Below are 22,895 nucleotides of genomic sequence, written 5' to 3'. Positions count from 1 at the left end.
TCAATTTCTAGGAACTCTTGTATTTTAGAAATATTAATCCTTTGTTGTATGTTTGCAACTATATCTTTGTGGTTTTTATCTCTGGTTTGTAATCTTTTGCTAAATGAAACCTGTTAATTATTGTTTAATCAAGCACGTCTTCTTTTCCTGTATTGCTTCTGAGTTTTCTGTCGTGCTCAGGGTGGTACCATCTACCTTAAGGTCAGATAAACATTCTCTTAAGTTTTTTTCCTCCAATTTTTAAAGAACATTCTGTTTTACTCTGATTTTAAGCTTCATACATGATATGAGATAGGATTCTTTTTTTTTCCTAGATGGATAACCAGTTATTTAAGTCCTACTTGTTATATAAGAACCTTTATTTTTCCTGGGATTGAAATGTTACCCTGGTCTCATGTAAAGATGCCACATGTTATTGTATCTATTTCTGGATTGTCTATTCTCATCCCTATCTGTCTATTTCTGTTCCTACACCATTCTGTTTTGAATGCGGTGGCTTTCTTGTGACTTGTCATGTCTGGTAAGTTCTCATTCACTACTCTTCTTTTCAGACTTTACATGACTGTTTTTGCCATTTATTTTTTATTTTCCATATTTTAGTTTAATTCTAAAATTTAAAATTGCAGGAATTTTATCATAAATCGTTTTAACATGAAAGGTAATACAATACTACACAGTAAAAAGAATCCAAAATTAATATTTCTCAGTATGGGACCTCTTTACCCATGTTGATAATTGGAAAAATATTTACTGATGATTTTACTGAGGATTATTTTTTATCAATTTTATTTGTTCAAATGTGGTCTTACTTCATGTCTATTCTAATTGTATAATTACTCCAAGGTACAGAAGCGGGATTACAGACATAATATTTTAATCTGTCCATGAAATGAATCATTGCATTAAAGCTTGTTTCCAGTGAATATAATAAATAAATAATTTGTATTTCTTTTGCTATACCAAACTATGAAATATACTCATATCTAGATTGGCTGAGGGCTGTGTAAATATAATGTAAACAAGAACTATCACTGCAGTTCATAATAAACCAAGTATTCGGAATCTTTTATGTTTTGATTGTTTTTAAGCTTAGAGTTGAGTATGTTATGGACTTCAAAAATTGTCACACTTGAAATTTTAGAGAAAGTTCTGTAATATTTGATGTTTTTTACAATTCTTAACTTTTAATATATATTAATATGATGTTAACTCACTTGCATTCATGAATACTGACATATTTGATTGATTTTTTTTTGAAACTTTACCTGGTACAATATTAAAGTAATAAATACCTTTGTGTTTCCTAAAGGTATTTGAATTATTGGAGCTAGACACTAAAGTTGCTTGTGTTTAAAATAATGGTAATGTTAGCTTACAGATGAATGTATATATAAACAAACGTGAGGTCTATATCTCTTCTTTCTTTCTTTTTTTTTTTTTTTTTGATGCTGAAGTCAAACTCAGGTCTTTGCTCATGCTAAGTATTCTACCACTGAGATATAACCCCAGCCCAAAATATGTATTTGCTTAAGGAAATACAGAAATATCCCCATATAGGTCCTGCCTGTGTTTATTTGATTCAGTAGAAAATCTCATTAGTTTTTCTGTTACCAAAAATGAAAGGGTGAAATATTAATGTATTATGATTATTACTGAATGGCATATGGATAAAATACAATTATGTCTCAAAATCTGAGATTCCTGTAATTTTAATGGTAGTAAAATTCAAATAAATAGATGGGTATAGAATTTTTTTGCATATATGTAATTATTTAAGATCATAATTTAGAAAAGTGAGGGAAATTGAATTACTAACAGTAAGACCAAAAAAGCACAATAAAGTTAGTTATATCAAAACTGTCTATTGAACTTAGGATCTTTACCAAGTCAAAACCAAATATAGCCCGTGCATGAATGCAATATCTGTAGCTTGGGAGGCTAAGACAGAAGGATCTCGTGTTCAAAGTCAGCCTCAGCAAAAGGAAGGCGCAAGGGAACTCTCTATATAAGTGAAACCTCTCTATATAAAATTCAAAATAGGGCTGGGGATGTGGCTCAGTGGTGAAATGCCCCTGAGTTCAATCCCCAGTACCCGCCACCCCCAAAAACAAAACGAAGAAAGAAAACCAAATATAGTTTTCTGCTCTGCTCTAAAGGTGATGATGAAGGGTTACTCCCTATCTCCTACCTCATACTTATGTGGAACTATTCAGAAGGCACTTCATGGACCCCAGTTTTGGTCTCTATGATTACTTCCTATTAAAGGGTACCAGGTCTTTTTTTTTTTTTTAGATCTTAACTGGATGCTGTCTGTGGTTGAGATAGACATAAGTTTATTGTTTTCTGATCCGCTTTTTGCTAAAGATCAAGGCTTCTTTAAGTAATGTCTGGAGTGAAGGCTGTAAAGGACAGATTTACCAAATTGAAGGAATCTCTATTGGGTATTGGTGAAAACATAAACAACAAAGAAGAAATGGTAATTATAGCCACCAATAGTCAATCATGAAATACGCAAAGATGACAAATGATACAAACTGTGTTAAATAAAAGGCTTCTCATGTTTCCACATTAACTGTGTTTTCATCAACTCAAGGTGTGTTTTCTGAACCCAAGTTTTAATCATCATCAAAATTGACAGTTGATAAACATAAATATAAAAAGATATAATTACAGCACATCTCAAATACGATTATATGTATATATTTGTGTAAATTCTACATTGTTAATCTTAAAATTGTCCTAGAAGGTAGGTAGACTCCCCAGAAATTTAATATCATAGTAAAAAACTAATAATATATAGTGTCATAAGAGAAAAAATATCCAAGGTTTTTTTTTTTTTTTTTTTTTTTTTAACTTTTACCATTAAATGTTTAATCATTTAATTTGTTCCAGGGCTCTCCCACTACTTCACACCCTGAAAGAATTATTGAATTAGGGTAGAGAACCTCTGTTTTTGTCAAACAACATAAAACTCTTGGAGAGGGTGGGGAGTGACTTTAGGAGTCCCCATGTAGTACTGTGGCCATGGGGTTTACTTTTACTGAAGCCAGTATTTGTTGACCTGGACAAGATGTCCAAAAATCCACTCATGAATAGAGGACACAAAGTGATAAGTTGGGAAGCTAGAGGCACTAGAATAATAAAAATAATGCTCACAGGATTTAAGGAATGGAGGATGGGGGATGCCCCAAACTGGGAAAAAAAAAGTGTATATGTGTGTGTATAATTTATATCTATCTAAAATAATCTAATACCTATATTTCTTTTTTTCAAAAGCAAAACCAAGGTTGTGTTATAGACTGAGTCTAACGTAAAGATACTAAACAAGTGCAGGTGCTGCTGTGTTGACCAGAAAACATTTGGATGTACCTCCGGAGGTATTTTGCTTAGTCTACTACTAGAATATGTTAAGACTTCTATACTCAAGAGTTAGCAAAGTATTGATGCTGCAGATCCATTGCCATCATTGACTTCCATATTGCTTAAATTTTAAACAGATCTTGTCAGGGCTAACATGTAGTGTCCCCAGGGAAAGATGTAGTTCTTTTGGCGTGAGGTTCACCCTTTCCCCAGGCTTACTGCAGAAATTATAAATCAGTCATAATTGTTACCTGAGCTCTTGTCTTCTGCAGGTCATCTTGCCATTAAGAAATGAGTTGAGACTGCTCCATTTATTCGGATAAAGCCTCTGGGTCAGTAGTCAGTGACCCTTATTCTCTGTGCCTTAAAGAGAAATTGCTGCCTCTACCTTTTGGGAAACCTATTGTGAGATAGTGATATGTACCCCCAGCTGCACTGAACTTTCAGGTTGACTCATGTCAAAGGACTGCCTTTTAAAATGGCACATTAAATTTGACCCTTGCTATTAATCCCTATAATATTTTTATACATCTGAATGTTTAAATGTCAGTCTCCTCTGTTTTCTGCTATCATTTCTGCTAGCATTCAAATTCTAATGAATGAAATAGCTACTTGCAAAAAAAAATCAGTCTCTCTCAGTATTGCATTCGTTAAAGGCCAACATACTATCTCTTAGAAAGGAATAGGGCTATTGAAATGTATGAATAGAAAACTTCAAAAGTGAATCTGTCAAAGTGATAGAAAGTAAAGATATTTTAAATATAATTGCAGTTGTATTCAGTAGTGAGGAAAAAAAAAAAACAAAAAACGTCAAAGCGTTTCTACTTAATGCCATTCCTGAGGTGTGGAAAATGTTGTGAGAATGAGTAGGATATTCACAGGAAGGAGGGCACCTCAGCATTCTCCAATTTAGGCCTGCACGTGTCCCCCCCACCTCCAATTTATCTGACCAGGTCTCTACCATTTCTGTTAAGGCCCCTTCATTTTCATCTGCTCAGGCTTCCAACTGTGGAGCATAAGATCACATATGTAGGGATACTGGGACTGAACAAATATTTTCTTTTACATGGAACTTTCAGAAGAATCCTTTTATCTCCTAGATGGCCAGGCTCCTTGGAGGCCTGAACAATGCAGACTCTCTGGGAGCTTAACACACTTTGAAGTGGATTGCTCCCCATTGTAGGTCCGCAATAAAAAGTGGGGTTTTCATAGTCTTTGTATTGATGTCTGCAAAGCCAGATGGCTTTGTAAAAAGAGCCTAAAAGCAGTGTAACTGATTAAAAGAAATGCCAGGTAGTTGAAGGCTTCCATACCCCATGTGAGTCTAACAGAAAGAATTGTTCTCTTGGGGTATGTTAATATTAGAGAATCTCATTCTCGCATCTTCAGAGGGTGGCCAAAGACAATAGACTCAGGTGTCCGCACCAGGAGCCTACAAAATGAAGGTGTCTTGAGCTGGCCGTTGGAAGAACCACTTTGAAAGGAAATGAAACTGGCCAGAGTGTTTCATTTACTTTAAGTAAGGGTTGGGGATACTTGTGGGGTTGTGTCTCATATCAAATTTTCTTTTCTTTCTTGTGTTTTAATTGGGGTCCTAGATCTGCATGGTCTTAAAACTCCAAAGAGTCCACTGTCTCATGCCTCAGAGTGGCAGCTCGCCCTTCTCTCTACAGTGTAAATGGCTCTATTGAGTGGATGCTGGAGCCTTGGCTTTTTTGTGTCTGCTGTAGAAATCATCCTGCCTGTGTGTGTAACCCGCACACTGACCTTAACCTAAGAACACAGTCATATTTTTCAAGTTGTTTAGTGGAGGGCTGATGAAACTTGGCCTTGTAGGTACAGGAATTCATAGAAGTGACAAATTGTTCTCTGCTTTCATAACCTAGCATCAGAAATGGGCTTTGCAGCCAAAGGAAGAAAAAGCTCATCTTAAGAAGAACTTGAAAAACCATCATGAAAGAATTAGCTGGCCCTGTGTTTAGTTGGTTTTTTTTTCCCCTTCATCAGGAAACACTTTAATCCTGCAATGAACAGCATGTGATAGGGCTTTAAAAACCAAAGCACAAGGCTCTTCCATTTTCTCGGTTACCATCTCTCCCCCGCCTCATCAGATGTGCTGCTGTTGGGCTTGCAGAGCAGAGATGGCCGGGGACCTGGCAATTTCCACTGAAATAGCTAATTTCAAGAAGAGTTTGTACATTTTGACCTCTCTGAACTTCTGTGGATCCTTGGAAAGAGGAAAGTAATTCAAACCTGAAGGCATTTCCAAGAAATTGTGTTGGAGAATAAATTGATACATGTATCCCTATTATTTTGGCCTATCTTTTGAGTAGCAATGTAGAATACAGGATATTTGAATATACTAGGGCTAACTTGTCCTTGTATAAAATAGTAATTTGAATAATTTTTTTATCAATCATGTAGGTAATCATTGAGGAGGACCAGAGAAGCTAGAGAACACAGTTAGGAAGAAATGTTTTCAAAATTACCCTAGATCTTATCACTGAGGGAAAAGACAGTTTTAAAAGCAGGTAATTTAGCTTTCATTACTGCCTTTGGTGCATTATGATTTTTCCTTTGCATACTTCCACTGTCAGAGTCTCAGTATTTAAGAAGTGGGGAGGCATTTAATTTTACTATGAAAATCCTAAGATCATAAGGTATTAATCATTTCTTCTGATTATGTAACTTGTAGAAAAATACAGTAATACAATGAATATGATTGTTTTTACTCATCATCTAACCATGCAGAGACAGTCCCACAAGCATTTTTATTGTATGGTTTTCAAGTTTTTTTCCTCTAAATCCTTGTTATTTGATGATGACTGATTCTTGGTGTGAGTTTTCCTTCCAGCTGGGAAGTGCTTTCTGGCAGTGATCAGTCGTACCTGAGGCAAGCACCTTGCTTGCTTGCCCACAAATTTGCTGTCATCTGATATTAACAGGAAAGTGATGGACTGTTTCTAGTGGTCATGAATAGTCATGGAGGGCGCTGAGGTGCTTCTTTACTTTCAGTAATTCATTTTATGAAATTCTAAGTGAGAACATTTTTTCCTTTGGCTTTAGATGGTATTTGTTTATAGGTTGAGGAAAGCTTTTACGAATGACTCTGTAAAATACATTTTAATAGGTTCCAGGAGTCAGCAGAGATGCTACATTCATCCAGGGCATAGAACAGATTTTCTTTGTTTTGCTGTAATAATTGGGGCCTTGTGAGATTTCCCCAGAAACCAGTACTGCAGCCATTCTTGTCAAGCTGTGACTTGTTGATCATGGAGGGTTTCCGAGAGGACATATCTTTAATGTAAGTTTGCACAGACTATCCTGTTGGCATGGAAGCTCCCTAAGGACAAGGGTCTTTGCTGTATCCTCTGTGCCTGGAACCATGCCTGTCACGTAACTGGTGACCCACAAGTGCTTGTGGAACATTATTTTGTGTGATTTGAAATTATACATGTTCCTTACCACTTTGCATTCTCATGGACTAACCCATTTGTTAAATGAGCAGTTTAATTATTGAATTCTTCAATTAAGTTGCCTTTTTTTTGTATCAGGGATTGAACCCAAGGGTACTCTAACAATGATCTACATCCCTAGTTTATTTTTTATTTTGAGACAGAGTCTCACTAAGTTGCTGAGGGTCTCACTAATTTTCCCAGGCTGGTCCTGAACTCGGCGATCCTCTTGGGTCACTGGGATTATAGGCATGATCTACCATACAATCTTTTTTTTTTTTTAAATCAAACCTTTTATTAGAACAGATAAGAGTGATAGATGGAATTATGAATTACCCATTTGGGGTTTTAGTCAAGGAAAATTTTTGAAAGCATAGGCAATGTAGGCTTTCATTCACTTTTACGAATTGAGGAATACTAGAAGTTGATACCTATGTAAAGTGTCTTTCCCATTCGGTTTGCTGGAAGTTCCTGATTCACAGCTTTGCTGGGACTGGGGATAACACAGGTGAAAAATAGATATTATTTGATAAGAATAAAACTAAACTTTTTCAATTGCTCTTGTGGCATGAATAGTTGTTGTTGTTGTTGTTGTTAGGTAGAGAAAGAAGACAGTTGAAAAAATAAAAAGTAACTGAACTGGGGCTGGGGATGTGGCTCAAGTGGTAGAACGCTTGCCTAGCATGCATGAGGCCCTGGGTTCAATCCTCAGCACCACCTAAAAATAAAGATATTGTGTCCACCTAAAACTAAAAAATAAATATTAAAAAAAAGTAACTGAACTGTGGCTAAGAAGCCCTATCACTTGAGGTATAATATCTTTGTAGTAAAAGTATAAAAGTATGCTTGAAAATAATAAACACCAAATCCACATTAGTGTTAACCTCTAGGGGGAGAGAGGGAAACTGAGATTGGGTAGGGGTGCCAGGGGCCTTTGGCTATGTTTTCTGTTTGATTCATTAGGTAGGGTAGTTGTACAGGTTCATTATTACAGGTTCATTATTTTATTTCTTTTCCAGGTTCTTTTATTAAAAAAAACAATAAAAGATGGAGAGTGGATAGGCATGGAATTGAGATTTCTCCACTCCATTGTTATCATTAAAAGATTTTTTTTTCTTTTCTAGTTTTTCAACCTCTGCCAGACAGATTCTATTGGCAAGTTGAGTAGGAGAAAGAATGAAAGGATAGAGAGGTCTTCCGGAATCAGAATTGTATTTAAGAGACACTGATGTGCAGAATCCATTCAGATACTTGAACCTGTGGAATCATCATCAGTGAGCAGTTATACCTCCTGATGCATAATCACTTAACTCTTCTTTCAGTTTCCATTTCTACATAAGCCATCGGCACTGGCATGTCTCTGTGGTTATAGTATATGCAGAGACTTTGGAACAAGGGTAGGCAATTTACTGACTTTTCATGATCTTGATCTTGGTGGTAGAGAATCCTTGTCAGGATGGCAACCCCATGGTTGCCTCTAACTGTCCACTTGACCACCGACAAATATTCCTGGAGCTACCCATAGAAGCTCTGTGGTTAGAGTCCTGAGTATTTAAGTGACAGTGACTGAAAATCATGGGGCTTGAAAATTAGCTTGAGACAAAGACAGAGATGGTAGTGAGGCACATACAAAGATGTGGATGCTTGAGAGGAAAGAGGCAAGGTGCTAGATGTACCCAGAAAGGAGATGGGAATGCTCTATCCACCCTTTGTATTAAAGTTCCAGAATTACTGTAACAAAATACTACAACCTGGGTGGCTTAAACACCAGAAATGTATTGTCTTACATCCTGGAGGGTAGAAGCCTAAGATATTGGTGTTAGCAGAATAGATTTCTTCTGAGGATTGTGAAGGAAAATTGATTTCCTACCTTTCTTGCTATTGGTGAGGATGTGGAGCCCATTCCAAACAATTTAATAAGAATAGGAATGCATACTCCACAGACCACAGTTCAACTTCTGCTGGTTTACTGGCAATCTTTGGCCTTCTTTGGCTTATAGAAGCATTCATCTATGTCTGCCTTCATCTTTACATGGCATTTCATCTTTGTGTACATTTGTCTCTGTGTGCCAATTTCACCTTCTGAGGCCATGATCATATTAAATTAAGGCCTCACCCTAATGACGCCATCTTAATTCCATCTGTAAAGACCCTATTTCCAAATAAGGTCACATTCCAAGTTCCAGGGAGGTAGAGCTTCATCTTTTGGGAGACACAATTCAACCTACCCTTCATGTACATGCTGAAGTCTGGAGGACATATCCCACATGCCATTAGGTATTACCTCAGTTGAGCTTGTTCTGGTCCATGGCATGTTTCTTACTGAACTTTTTTTACCGAATTCTTTGGAGTGTACTCCATAGCTACACTGATAGTGAAGGGAAGGACTGTGGAAGAACCTGGGAATAAACCAACTTATTTGTTGGGGAGAGAACAATTGAAAGTGCATTTGCCAGTCTACAAAGCAAGGAAAAAAAAATATGAGTCTCTCCTTGCTACTATTTCTTTTCCCTTCTCTCCATGCTCTTCGCCACACCTCATTAGAGCAAAGACTAATCTATTGAAATTCAATCAATTCTACTTTAGATGATGGCAAATGAATATTATTTCTACTACATTACCTGTGCAATCGGCCTGTGTGGGTAAACCTGGAAAGCTCCCCACTATTTATGCCATGTTTCTCTGAGTATGTGGTCTGGCATCTGAAACTTCTAGCTGCACCTACAGAGCAAAGTGCTATACATTGTTCATATGAACTGGAGAGATGGAATTGATCGGGACTAGAGGTCCTCACCACTTGTCTTCTTCTTCCATAGTGGGTGCTTTGGGAGCCCTGCAGATGCATGCTTTTGAGCAAGTGTTGGAAAGCTGTTGCCCCACATGCCAATGGACTCTTCCTGGTGACTGATCAAGGCTGGAAACTGAGATTCCTCTAGGATCCCCCTGAGGTGGAGGAGAGACTGCTTATGCCCCAGACTAAAATCATCTGAGCAACTGGCAGAGACATCCAGCAGCATATCTACTATTTATGCCCCACTCTGCCTTAATGATAAAACTCTGATTTTTGCAGAATGATAATATACTAAACTGAAAAGACCATCCCTACCAGGATCTCTCCCTCAAAGCTGGATATAGTTAGGGTACTATGTTCTGGGGTGAGGTAAGCAGAACTTGTTTCAGGAAAACCCAGCTGATAGAGATCCCTTTTTTTTTTTCTTCTACTTCTGTCTTCCTGTTAGGAATGCACTTGTGTTGGATAGGGACCCAACAGCCACATGGGCCTATGAACAAGAGGGGTAGACTGGACCTACCAAGGGAGGTGGAACTAAAAGGCACAAGTCTTTTAAGTGTCATGATTTGGTAGTCACCCAAGCAGTCCTAGACTTGTCGCTTCTGAGTTTGTTAACATAAGAAAGCATTAAGCTATTTTGTTTGAGTTACTTATTTGGGTTAACAATTATATGCAGTTATACCTAATCCAAAGAGAGACCCTCTCCAATCACTACCCTGTACAGGATAGTGTATCGAAGAGGAAAGGCCAGTCCAGGAGAAGAAAGAAAAGTGTATTTCTTTCCAAGACTTAAAGAAGAACTGGCCTGTTGTGCCCTGGGGCGTCTTTCCCCTAATTAGGCATCTTGTATATGAACTGAAAGAGAAGAGTGAAACTATGTCCTCTTAAGCTGCTCCCTTATTCACCAAACCTGTGCTTCCCAATATCATAGTTGATGTTGGTCAGGGCCATTTTCTGCCAGATAGCACTTGCAACAACAGCAACATCTTGGCAGTAAAACTGTTTTGATTACCTCATGGCTTTTTACCATAGTTTCAGTAAGTGGGTAGAAAACAAAGAAAAGGACCTTCTGGTACCAGTTAAGAAGTGTAGTTCTGATAAACTCAATGAAGCTGACACCAGAGAGCAATTCTTTGGCCTTCCAGAAAGGATTAATCTTCAGCTTTAATTGTCATTCATTGCATTTAGGCTGGTGGTGTGTATATGACTGTGAATGGACAAAACAATGGATGTGGACAAATCAGAAGTTTATCAATGTGCAGTGATATGAGGAATAATAAGGAAGTTTGACATTTTTTGATCTCAAGAAATAAAGACTTCCCTGTTAGATATACATTTTTTTCTTTGTGTTTTCAAAACTGCAAGGTAGTAGAGAACTGCCTTTCTACAGCTCTATCTGGGTTCACTCTCTTTTTAGCAATGAAATGATTCTCTGATACAATGTGGTATATGGGAGGAAGCTGGGTGGGCAAGGCTGCTGTAGGAGGTGCAATTGTGGACCTGTGGGGAAGGTAAAGCAAAGAGAATAAAATTATGTGGCAGAACTGAAGTCACATATTTGTTCCTGTGGAGGGGACCCACTCCACACAGCTGTGTAGGGTAAGTAAAGGGTTACCCTAAACACTCCGCATCCATCTTGAACTATTCATGCTTCTCTGCATCTTTGGATTCACAGCTAGCTCCTAGGGATGAACATTTTCATGGAGGTTTAGGTGAACTGTAGCTTCTTAGAACTTATTTTATCTGTAACTAGGCAAAGTCAGTTTAAGTGTGTCAGAGTCACAATGATATGTGAATCTAAAGAAGTATGTATTGCTCAGAGAAATGATACGGCAGTTAATATCATTATACTTAAAGTGTGTGAAAGGTATTTTTTCCAGAATTTGTTTGCCCTTATTTATGCAGTTTTAATTATTTATTGCAATGTATGCAATTTCAAATATTTACAGGGGCTTTTCAAGGTTTATCCTAACCTCTTCGGTTCCTGTTACTCTACTCTTGCTCCCAAACTATTAATTTCACCAATTGCAAGTTCACCTTTCTTGGTGCTTATCAGGAACCTAATTCTTTGTGGTGGGAGAGGAATTTCTGTTCTGGTTTTATGTCTTCTTTCATTCCTGATGAAGTTATAATAATTGTCACTTGTTAATAAAACTCAGATTGGGCTTGACATTGCATTGCATCTGTTAATTTATAGTCATCATCATTCTGCAGCAATCTAGAAAGCCAAAGGATTATTTGGATTATGTTATTTTTTCATGCTATGCTTGGTTTTCATCACCCAAAATATTCAGATTATATGGAAGACATTATTGCCACCAGAAAGGTTTTTATGTATGTAAAAGATACAGTAAAAAGGGACAGGGGTACCAAATACAGGACTGTAATAGTTTTCCATTGATATTACAACCAGAATGGGAACACTGACACCTGGTGATCCTGTTGGATGGTGTCACTGAAGTTTTAAAAGAACATGGAGGAAGCCCAAAGCCACATAGTCTTTAGGGAATTATGGAAATGTTTTATGACGAGGTTTAGTGTCCAGTTATTATTTTTCAGATGTGCAGAGGATTGTTAACAAGGGTACCTTCAAACATTAGCCTGGTTGGAAGAACTAAAACAAGGATGTCCATCAATTAACAGTCCCTTTTCCATTGCTGCCCATGAAATCTGTACCAAGAAGGGCTTTTTAAAATTTGTTTGTTAGACCGCAGTTTGAATTGTTTGAGAGGTTTTTGGAGATGAGAAGGTGAGAAACCTTCATCAGGAAAAGCTCTGTCACTCTCATCAGAAAGATTCTGAAACTTATCAGCTTGTATAATGTAGGCATTTTCTTTTCTTTTCTTTTCTTTTTTGGGGGGGGGGGTACTAGGATGGAACACAGTGGCACTTAACCACTGAGCCGTATCCAGAGCCCTTTGTATATTTTATTTTGAGACAGGATCTCTCCAAATGTCTGAGGCTGGCTTTGAACTCGGATCCTCCTGCTTCAGCCTCCTGAGCTACTGGGATTACAGGCGTGCATCCCTACTCCCAACTAATGTTGGCATTTCATGGGGAAATTTTAGCCCTAGAGAGAGGGGTTTGACCCTTGTATGAATGTCTTTGTTTTATCATCTAGTTTTCTCACTCAAATAGTAATTCTACAAATACCTTTTTCATAGAAAATTTTGCTTTTATTATTTTATTTTAGCTGGACAGTGTGATTTCAGAAGTGGTGGTAACTTCAGAACTTGTTGTCACCTCATATATTGTGCATTTCAGAGAGTAATATAGTTTGCTTTTTCATGGAAATAAAAAGGAAATATTAGAGAAAAAGGAAGAAGAAATAAACTTGTGATGAAATTGTACTTGTACTTCAAGTTAAATTCCCTGCCTGGTCTCTTCTGGTTTGAGACCATAAATGATAGAATCTTGATCTAAAATGTTCAGTGTAAAATGAATGGTGATGAAGGTATTCTCCATCGTGGGGTTGGTAATTAGCTATGCATGGATCATGGGTTGGTGATTAGTTCTGTTCCTCAGAGCATGTCTTCAATCTTTGATATCTACTTAAGCTATGTAAATAAATTGCACAGTTTTTATTATGATTTTTCTATTAATCTTTGATAGAGTAAAATTTGATATTTTCTCTGTGACAAACCATGAAATTTAGCAATTAAATTCTTTCATTTATTCAGAGTCTCCACTTGGTTCAAATAAATCTCAACAAAACATTGTGTTGAGGTTTTTAAAAATATTACTTAGTGGTTCTTTGGCAACCAATAAACATACCTTATCATGATTACTTCTAATCTCCTGATAGTTGTATTCTTTAATTCTCATCTAGACAAGAACCACATTGTCAAACCAAGAGGCACTGGGGAGCAGCGGTATTTTGGCCCTGTCAAACATAACATGATTGGTCTTTTAAAAGTATATTTTTTATCACTTACTACTACATTTAATCATGCACAGATGCACGATTAATATTTAATATTAGTTAAATATTTCTTTAATTGGAATAAACTAAATACTTCTGTTTTTTCCATCTACTCTCCCTATTTTGTACTGGTATGCCTCTTTTATATGGGAAAATTTCTGATAATAAAAATATTAAGTATTTATGAAACATTTATGTAATTTGACTCCTTGCAAGTGAGATTATAAATTTGGAATTACATATACATTTATTTATTTTCCTCAACCAAACCAATTAGTAGTTGTTCCTCATTATTTTCCAAATCAATAAGTTATTTTAAATTTCTTGGACCCGATTTTATTTTCTTGGTTTCATGTCAACTCATTTTGAGTTATTAAGTCAGTAAAACAATTCACCATTTACAAACTGTTTTAGTCAGCCTTTTCACCATTGTGACCCAAAGACCTGACAAGAACAATTTTAGAGGTGAAAAAGTTTATTTGACTCTCACAATTTCAAAAGGCCCCGGCCATTGACTGTTGAATCCATTGCTCCAAGGTAAGGGAGAACATCCTTGTGGGAATGTGTAGAAGAGGAAAGCTGCTAGGGACATGGCAACAAGGAAGCAGAGAAAGATCTAATGGCCAGGGACAAAATATAAACCCCAGAGGCATGCCCCCTGTGACCCACCTTTTAAAGCCACACCCTGTCTGCCTGCCTTCTAGTTAATCCTTGCCAGTAGATTAATCTCCTGGTTAGGTTATCACTCTCATAATCCAATCATTTCACCTCTGACTATTCTTGCATTATCTCACACATGAGCTATGGGCGAGGAGGGGGGGGATACATCGTATCTAAACCATATCACAAAGTATACTCTTCTACTCTCATTATGGGATGTTTTCATGCTGGGTTCTGGGAACAAGTTTCTGGAGACTGAATTTTTCCCCATAGTTTTCATCTGAATCTCTAAAGTCTCCCTGGATGTGGAAGGCTAAGGAGGATTATTTTGCTTCTCTCAAGTGGACCTTTTCTCTTCCTAAGTTTTCAGCCTCTTGTGATACAGTGCTTTGCTTCATTCTTGCTCTTTTTGGAGGACCTAACAGCAAAATGGCAGTGTGTGGTGACTGTGAATCTTTTCAGCATTTCCACCAAGTAGTGATATATACTTTTGGTAGTTGGAGTCCCAACATTTGGAGGTACTTCTCAAATGTGAATTATGTATAAACTATTTTAAAAGATATTTTTTAATCTCAAAATATTGATTTAAATAATTTTTTATTTTAATGCATAAATTTAAAAATCAGGTATAAACTTCTGTGTTTACTACTAAAACTAAAATCAGAACAAGCACAACACAATTACAAAAAATGTAGCATTTAAAGCATACTCTATTGAAATACATCACCCTTCACTGTATGAGTATGCTGTTGGTTGCTATTTCACAGGCTTCCTTATTTGTTGTTCTGAGTTGGCATGTTTAGTATGTTCAGTGGGAAGCTCCATTTTCTTGTAACAGTTCTAATAAAAAGTCTTTGGTGATGATTTCATATTGTTCCATGATGTTGTCTTCTTCTTCTTCTTTTTTTTTTTTTTTTTTTGGTACCAGGGATTGAACCCAGGGACATTTAACCACTGAGCTATATCCCCATCCTTTTTATTTTTTATTGTGAGAAATGGTCTTGCTAAGTTACTTAGAGTCTCGCTAAGTTGCTGAGGTTGACTTTGAACTTGTGATCCTCCTGCCTTAGCCTCCCAAATAACTGGGAGTACAGGTTTGCTGCAACGTTCCCAGCCATAATGTCATTTTATCTTCACTCTACTAGCTCTCTGATCTTTTCTCATGACATCCAGGCAATGGAAGTAGTGATACTTGGCCAACTTGACCATTAATTAGTACACATGGAAATTCTGCACTGAGATTATGGGGCAGCCAGAAACTAAAAGGCTTTTGATGAAATGGCAATAGAAATTTCAGAAGATGTACTAAATGTTCACATACTCCTAAAAAAAACAAAAAAACAAAACAAAACAAAAAAAACTTTTTCAGACTCCAAGGAAATCGGACATAGAATACACTTGGGGCAAATTGGTGCAAATTAAATTGGTGTAAATTAATTTTAGAGAATTAACTGAATGTGACTTGATGTATAAGTTGGCTTATTTAATATTTATAATTCAAATAAGTCAACCTGGGCTTAATTGTTATTTATCTTCTTGTTCTTTTCTGAAATAACTTTCGGAAACTAATCTTTTTGTTTGTTTGTTTTGAGTTGGCTTTGGTTATTTCGTATTCTAAACCCAGACAGGCTTTTAGCTGTCTCATTTGCTATAGGGTAGACTAACCTAGCAGCAAAGGAGGGATCCTGGAAGCTGCGTGGGAGCGAATGTGTAGAACCAAGGTTGATGAGTCAAAGAGGGTGGAACTCTACAGTTCAGTGAAACCTGGTGCTGTTGGCTTGGTAATTGCATTCCTTTTTGAAAGCTTTTCCCCAAAGGCAACTACCATGGTTAAGATCCTGTCCTTTTGTACAAAAGGTAAGGCCCACTCCCAGCCCACTTCTGCCACTCAATAGCTGTCTGACTTAAGTCTCTGGTCAAATGAGAATGGTGGAAATCATTAGGCGCATTGATGAAACAGTGCATAGAAAATTCTCTGTATAGTCCTTGACATGTGCTACTCACCCATTACTGTCTGCTGCCTTCTAATAGTTCTGCCAGTGTTATAAGAAAGAATTCAAAGTAACTCCTCCTCCTATTCATTTTATACACAGAGAGGGCAGGTAAAGGCAAGAGATGGGCATCATCCCTGTTTCTCAACATCTTGTTAGTCATGAGACCTTATGTGGTGTGATGTTTTCAACATAGAATTTGGTGTGTTATTATTATTAGCTCTTTTATGAGGGGAATCAAACACCTTCCAAAGAACTGATTGAAGCTAATAATATAGTAATTGTCCAACTTCATTGCTACTCACCAAATCTACCTTCCCCCCACTTTCCAACCTAGTTATCCTTCACCTTCTTTAAATTCTCTAAACCCTATTTCTAGTCCTGTTCTTTCTTCCGTCTCTGTCCTGGCAGATGCTGTTTTAGTCAGCCTTTTCACTACTGGGACCAAAAGACCTGATAAAAAACCATTTTAGAGGAAGCAAATTCTATTGGGTGCTTAAAGTTTCAGAGGTCTCAGTCCTTGGGACTACATTCCTTGGTGCTTGAGGTGAAGCAAATCATCATGGTGGAAGGGTGTGACAGAGGAAAGCAGCTCAGAGCATTGCACCAGAAAGCAGAGAGAGAGAGAGTTCCCTTCACCAGTGACAAAATATAACTCCCTAGGGGCTCATCCCCATGAACCCAGCTTCTCTAGCCAACCCTCCCTGCCTTCAGTTACCAAGCACTAATCCCTATTAGGGTATTAAAGCACTGATTAGGTTAAGGCTCTCATAACCCAATCATGTCACCTCTAACCTTCTTGAACTGTCTCACACATGAGCTTTTGGAGACACCTCACATCTCAACCATAACAGATCTCAAGACAAATTTTGCCAGCTCAATGTTCAGGCTGCTCTCAATAGTCTACCTTTGTACTCCTCAGTTATCAGGCACTTCTCCCTGGACTTATTTGTCTTTAATTATGAGGTTAATTTACATTTTCTATATTTAATGGATATGAAAGCCAAGGCACACAAAGGTTATTTGACTTGCCAATCCTCTTACAGCTAGTAATCAATAGAAAAAGGATTCCATCTCCTGTCTTTACCACTACTTTGACTATTCTCTTATTGTCTTGTCTGTATTCTAGTTTTCTAAGTAGAAAGTGTTAAGGTGGAGAGGGAATGTATTTTGGATGAACTGTATCAATGGGAGCACATGTATAACTGAATTTAAACCCTGGCTTTGCCACTTGGTACAAAATGATCATGGACAAGTTACTTAACATCTCTGGTCCTCAGTTTCCTCATCTTTACCATGGATATAGTCATGATGACACTTTAATCATGGGTTGTTATAAAGATTAAGTAAAATAACATTGGTAAATGCACCTTCAACAGTTCCTGGTGTATGTTGAGCATCATGTAGGTATGTTAAATTAAAAAAAAAAAAGATTTTGAATTGTGAGGCAATGAAAAAGTCTGTTTTATTTCTTTAACCAGTAATGTCTTTTTTTGTAGGTAAGCTTCAGCTCTGAACTCCTATGCTGCCAATCCTTGCTTTTGATAAAGTCATAAAACTGAGGCCTTTGAGTCCTTGGTTTTATGCTCTTGATCTTTAGTGTTGTCATCTTTGCTACTCAGGAGAAGCACTTAATTACTCAGTTCCTTCTACCTGGATGCCCTGTCCTCTTCTCAGCAAAGCTCTTCTTTGATGAATTCGCCCCATCTCTTTGCTTCTAATCATTCTGCAAATGACAGGTTGTAGTAAACTTTCCCTTGCTGGTTGTGAAAGGAAAAGACACAGCCTCTTCTATGGGAAGCACATGCAGATAGAAATACAGTAGTCGTGTGATTTAAAAACACTCATATAATTTATTGTGTAATAAATATTTGAGTTCTTATCACTATAGATTTGGTGTGAAGGCACTGGAGAAGAAGAGTGATCAGGATAGAAATGGTCCCTTCTAAATTTCATAAATGCTTCTCATTTACATTAGGAAGAAAATACCCCCCCCACACACACACACACACACTAGAAGGGAACCGGGTGCCTCGGTGTACTTTCCCATGTACAACTTGATTTATTATACATCTAGGCTATCTCATTATCTTTGAATCTCTAGTACTTCTCAGGGTCTGGCCCCTAATAGGCACAAAATAAATGTCTGTGGTCTAATGGATTTGTAATTTATGTTGGTGCATGATAGAGTAAAATTTTCTTCCTGTTTTGCCACTCAGTTGCTCCCTTCTCCCATTAGTAAATAATCTTCCTCTTCCCATGATTTGCCATATCTCATTATATTTAACGTATTTCCTGTCCTCTGATCTGTATTTTCTTTAGCCGGTACCATATTGTTTTTCACAATAATAGACATATGTTTTCCTATTTTGTTTTCTCTTCAAATTCATCTATTTTTCAGTTTATTCAACTATTCATTTGTTCCCCAGAAAAATATTAAAATTTTGCTGAGGTTATCCCACCATGCCACATTTCCCTGAGTGGCATATTAAAAGCATAGGACTGGGGATGTACCTCAGAGGTAGAGCACTTACTAGTATGAGGAGAGGTGTCATCCCATGGCATCTAGTTTCTCCTTCTAGGAACATTTTTTTTTTTTAATATTTAATGACACTGCTATTAGCTTTTCTTTCTAGAGCATTTGAGTTTTATTTCTTACAGGTCGTACACATTTCTCATGGTGTAGGACTTTTTATGCCATATTTTCTTTTTGTCATGGGGAGCAAATGTGTTGAAGTATATAGGTTTATACGGGGTTAGTTCAGGCTAGTTAACTTATTAATTAGACTCTGATTTTCTAGATATAAAGTTAAATAATAGCTTTTATTCTTCTTTTCCAATATGTTTACTTCTTGTGGGACTTTTTTGAATGCCATCCTCTAATCACTTTTCAAAATGATGATGGTAGGTGATTGGTTCCTATGGTGCTTCTTGTGCTTCATTAAGTGTAGACTGTTAGTGTAAAACACACGCTCTAGTGTAAGAAATGCTTTAAAGGACCTTTTCTAAAGTTATATAGTAATTTTGTCACAGAGTGCCTTGTTCATATTTAATTGAAAGTTGCTTGCTATTCAGTAAAAGGATATGGCTTCAAGATATGAATAAATTGCCTGAATTTAATGGACCTATTTCTTTTATTCCAAAGAACACTGTTCTAGTTGGTTCTGCAGTGAGAATGATAAGGGCCATGTTCTAATCATGAGTTTCGAAAGTAGTTGAACTGTTCAATGAAAGTCTGGAAGGGCCTATAGCCTGGGACTGGGACAAGTCTGAGTAATGCTCAATCGTAGTGAAATTGTAACTAACCTTGACTCAGTTCAGGCCATGATTGCATTAAGGTGTTTGATTTTTTTTTTTTTTTTTTCCTGGAAGAAGAGTAAATTTCTCTTATAGAAGAGAATACATTTTAAAGCATGCATTCTTCATAGGGGCAACATTACTCCCCAGGAGGTAATGATTTGTTCTTATGGGATTATCAAATATTAAATATTACAGTGATTGGTGATTCTTCAAATGCTTGCTCTGCATAAACAGATATATGATACATCTCATAGGTTGGGGGAAAAGTCTAACAAAGCTCCTTAGCAGGATGATGATGAAGTGGGAAGAGAGTAAGGTTAAGAAACAGTGACTTAGCCTCTTCCACTTTTTATAGCTATCTCTTGTATAAATCAGAAGTTTTAGGTAGGCAAAGAGACAGGGCCATATGACCAAAAGGTGAAAGAAAAGACAGATAATTTATATTTTCCTCAAAATTGGAGTTAGAATATGCAGGCTTAAAGATAACACAATTAACAGGTAAAATAAAAATACATGAAAAATTGGAAAATCTCTCCAGAAAATTGGAATATGTGAAAAGAGAAACAAATCAATAATTTCTGAACTGTAAAGTATAATATCTGAGATTAACTACTTGGGTAGGTTTAACAATTGATTAGATGCAGAAGACAGGATCAGTCAGCTGGAAGATAGGTTAATAGAAAATAACCAAAGTGAACCAGAGAGAAGAAATGATGAGAATATATTCCACTAGCAAACTTTTTAAGAAATAGCACCATTTTCCATATCCTTGCCAATAATAAATATTTTAGTGATGTTTTTGATTTGCCAATTTACTGTGTAAAGTGATACTTCATTGTTAATATCATTTGGTTTTACATGCTGACATTTTGTGATCTTTTCATTTTATTTTGCTATTTAGATGATATTTTCTGAGAATTTTATATTCATGCATTTGCCATCATATCTCTTGAGATCATTATATTTTTTAACAAGTTGTAAAATTTTTGTCTATGAGACAATAACACACATTTCACCCAAATTATCAGTATCATTACCAATATATTTTATAGGTCTGTTTATAAAACATTTGTGATTAATATACTGTTATATTTAATAGCAAAATGACTGGATCTCTTTGATACAGATTATACTGAGAACTATACTCAAAAGGCTATTTAATAAAAGATTAGTTTTCATAACATATTCCTAACTATATTCATAAGAATATAGTCATGCTGAGCATGTTGGTGAATGCCTGTAATCCCAGCACTTGAGAGGCTGAGGCAGGAGGATCATAAGTTCAAAGCCAGCCTCAGCAACTTAGTGAGGCCCTTAGCAATTTAGCAACACTCTGTCTCAAAATAAAAAATAAAAAGAGCTGAGGAGTCGCTCAGTGGTTAAGCACTCCTGGGTTCAGTCCCTGCTAAACTGCCCCCCGCCCCGCCGCCAAAAAAAAAGAACTTAGTCATTATGTTCTATACTTCAGACTGTTGTACATACATACTTGTGTATATGCCTGTTATATTTACCCTTAATAATTTTTTTTTTGACAAAAACTATAGGAGATTCACAGTTAGTGTCTACATGATTTCCTTCTTGGTCTTTGATTAATTAGGTCGACTTACATTATGCTTAGAAATTAATTAAGAAAACCATTGTCTGGTTTGCAAATTAAACAATTATTTAGGTATAATGAAGTAGCTAATGACTTTCATACAGTTTGAAGTAGTATGAAAGCATGTCTGTGAGAGTGAGAGTGTTGTATCCTTGCAGATATAAAGTTGTTTGATTATGGACATACGTATGTATGAAAATGTCTATTGACTTCTCCCTATTATGGTAAAATGATCTTGCTAGATATCTGGCCCCTACTTATTATTAAAGGCAATTATATCATGAGGGATATAATAACATAAGGAAAGTTTATTTTAGCTTTGAGGGTTGATTATCTTAATGTGTTCTAGCTGCTATAACAAAATACACAAGCTGGCATGTCAGCTTTATGTTTCTGTGACCAAAATAACTTACAAGAACAACTTAGCAGAGGGATAACTTATTCTGGACCATGATTTCAGTGATGAAGTACTTGGTTGATTGAGTCCATTGCTGCGGGACCAAGGTGAGGTAGAACATCATTGTGGGTATGGGGGAGAAGTGCGGTTCCATTCATGGCTGGCCAGGAAGCAGAGAGAGAAGGGAAGGAACCACAAGCAAGAAGGAACCCTTCAAGGTCATTCTCCTAATGACCTACCTCCTCCAGCCATGACATACCTGCCTATAGTTGTCACTCAGTCTATTCAAATTAGAATGAACTATTAGGTTACAGCTCTCACTGTCCAATCATTTCACCTCTGAACATTCCTGCACTAACACAGGGGCTTTGGGTAATAGCTGGGTAGCTTATGAACACCAGAAACTGTATTCTCAGGTGGTTGTAGATGGGAGCAAGACCACTCTTTGTGGCCTCACTTATAAGGGGCACTAATTTCTTATGTAAGGGTACTACCTTATGATCAAATCTCCTTCCACTTCCAAATACACATCTGGGGTTAGGATTTTAACCTTAGGACACAAACATTCAGACCACAGTTCTAACCATCCCAGTTCTACCACTTACCCCCCAATTTAATCTTGGACATTGTAAATAACCTTCCAGGGTCTTAGTTTCATCAGTAATGAATTTTGACTGATGATCACATGGCCCTCTCAGAACTAGATGTGGTAATGCACATCAAGAGTACAAGCTGCCCTCAGCACTCAGGAAAGCATGCCTGTTCATATCTAGGTGGAGGTCTAGAATGTTGAATTAAATAGCCATCAAATGTAAAGGCCCAGGGGTCTGACTCCAAAATTAAGGAATATTAAAATATTCTTCCTTATTTTATAAAAGTAGCACTGTCTTTTAAAAATAAAGAGTGACTTTAGGGAAGTTTTAAGTGCCTAAACACCTCTTGTTGTCATTATCTGTAATCTGTAGCATGACAGTTGAAATGTATTTATATAAAATTATCATAGTAGCACAGTCCAAAGGCTTGTATTTTAGTGGACTTGCATGGTGAATGTATTTCCTCAAGTTTTGTCTTTAAGCAAAAATTTCTACAGGACTTAAAATTTTTAGTATTTGAATATCCTATTCTATCTCCTGGAACACTGGATTTATCAATTGCAGTGCTGAGAACTGTGTACTTAGGGCCAAAAAAGGTTTGATTTTTCCCTGTAGTAAAATCCTGTAATGTTTGAGGCTGCTATTTTTTTTTTAATTTTAAGAATTAAAGTTAGAGCATTTTAAATGGCAGAAATTACAAAAGGACTTTAAAGTAACAAATGTGTGCTTTGTAGTTACTGATTTTTTCTGGTAAGTCAATGTTAGTTCTGAAGGAAACTCTTATATGGTTAATGTGTCTTACATAGAGATCAAGAATTATAAAGTATAG

At 36.7% G+C, this 22,895-nt stretch overlaps 1 protein-coding gene across 6 annotated transcripts in view; it reads left to right on the top strand.

Annotated features, from left to right (window-relative positions):
• Positions 1–22,895, top strand: part of Mast4 (microtubule associated serine/threonine kinase family member 4) — a 558,123-nt gene that overhangs the window by 311,048 nt on the left and 224,180 nt on the right. The window lies entirely within an intron of this gene.

Source organism: Marmota flaviventris, chromosome 5 (genome assembly GCF_047511675.1).
Source record: "Marmota flaviventris isolate mMarFla1 chromosome 5, mMarFla1.hap1, whole genome shotgun sequence".
Classification (NCBI taxonomy): Eukaryota; Metazoa; Chordata; class Mammalia; order Rodentia; family Sciuridae; genus Marmota; species Marmota flaviventris.
The sequence above is the reverse complement of the archived record's forward strand: the minus strand, read 5'-3'. Positions and strand labels throughout refer to the sequence as shown.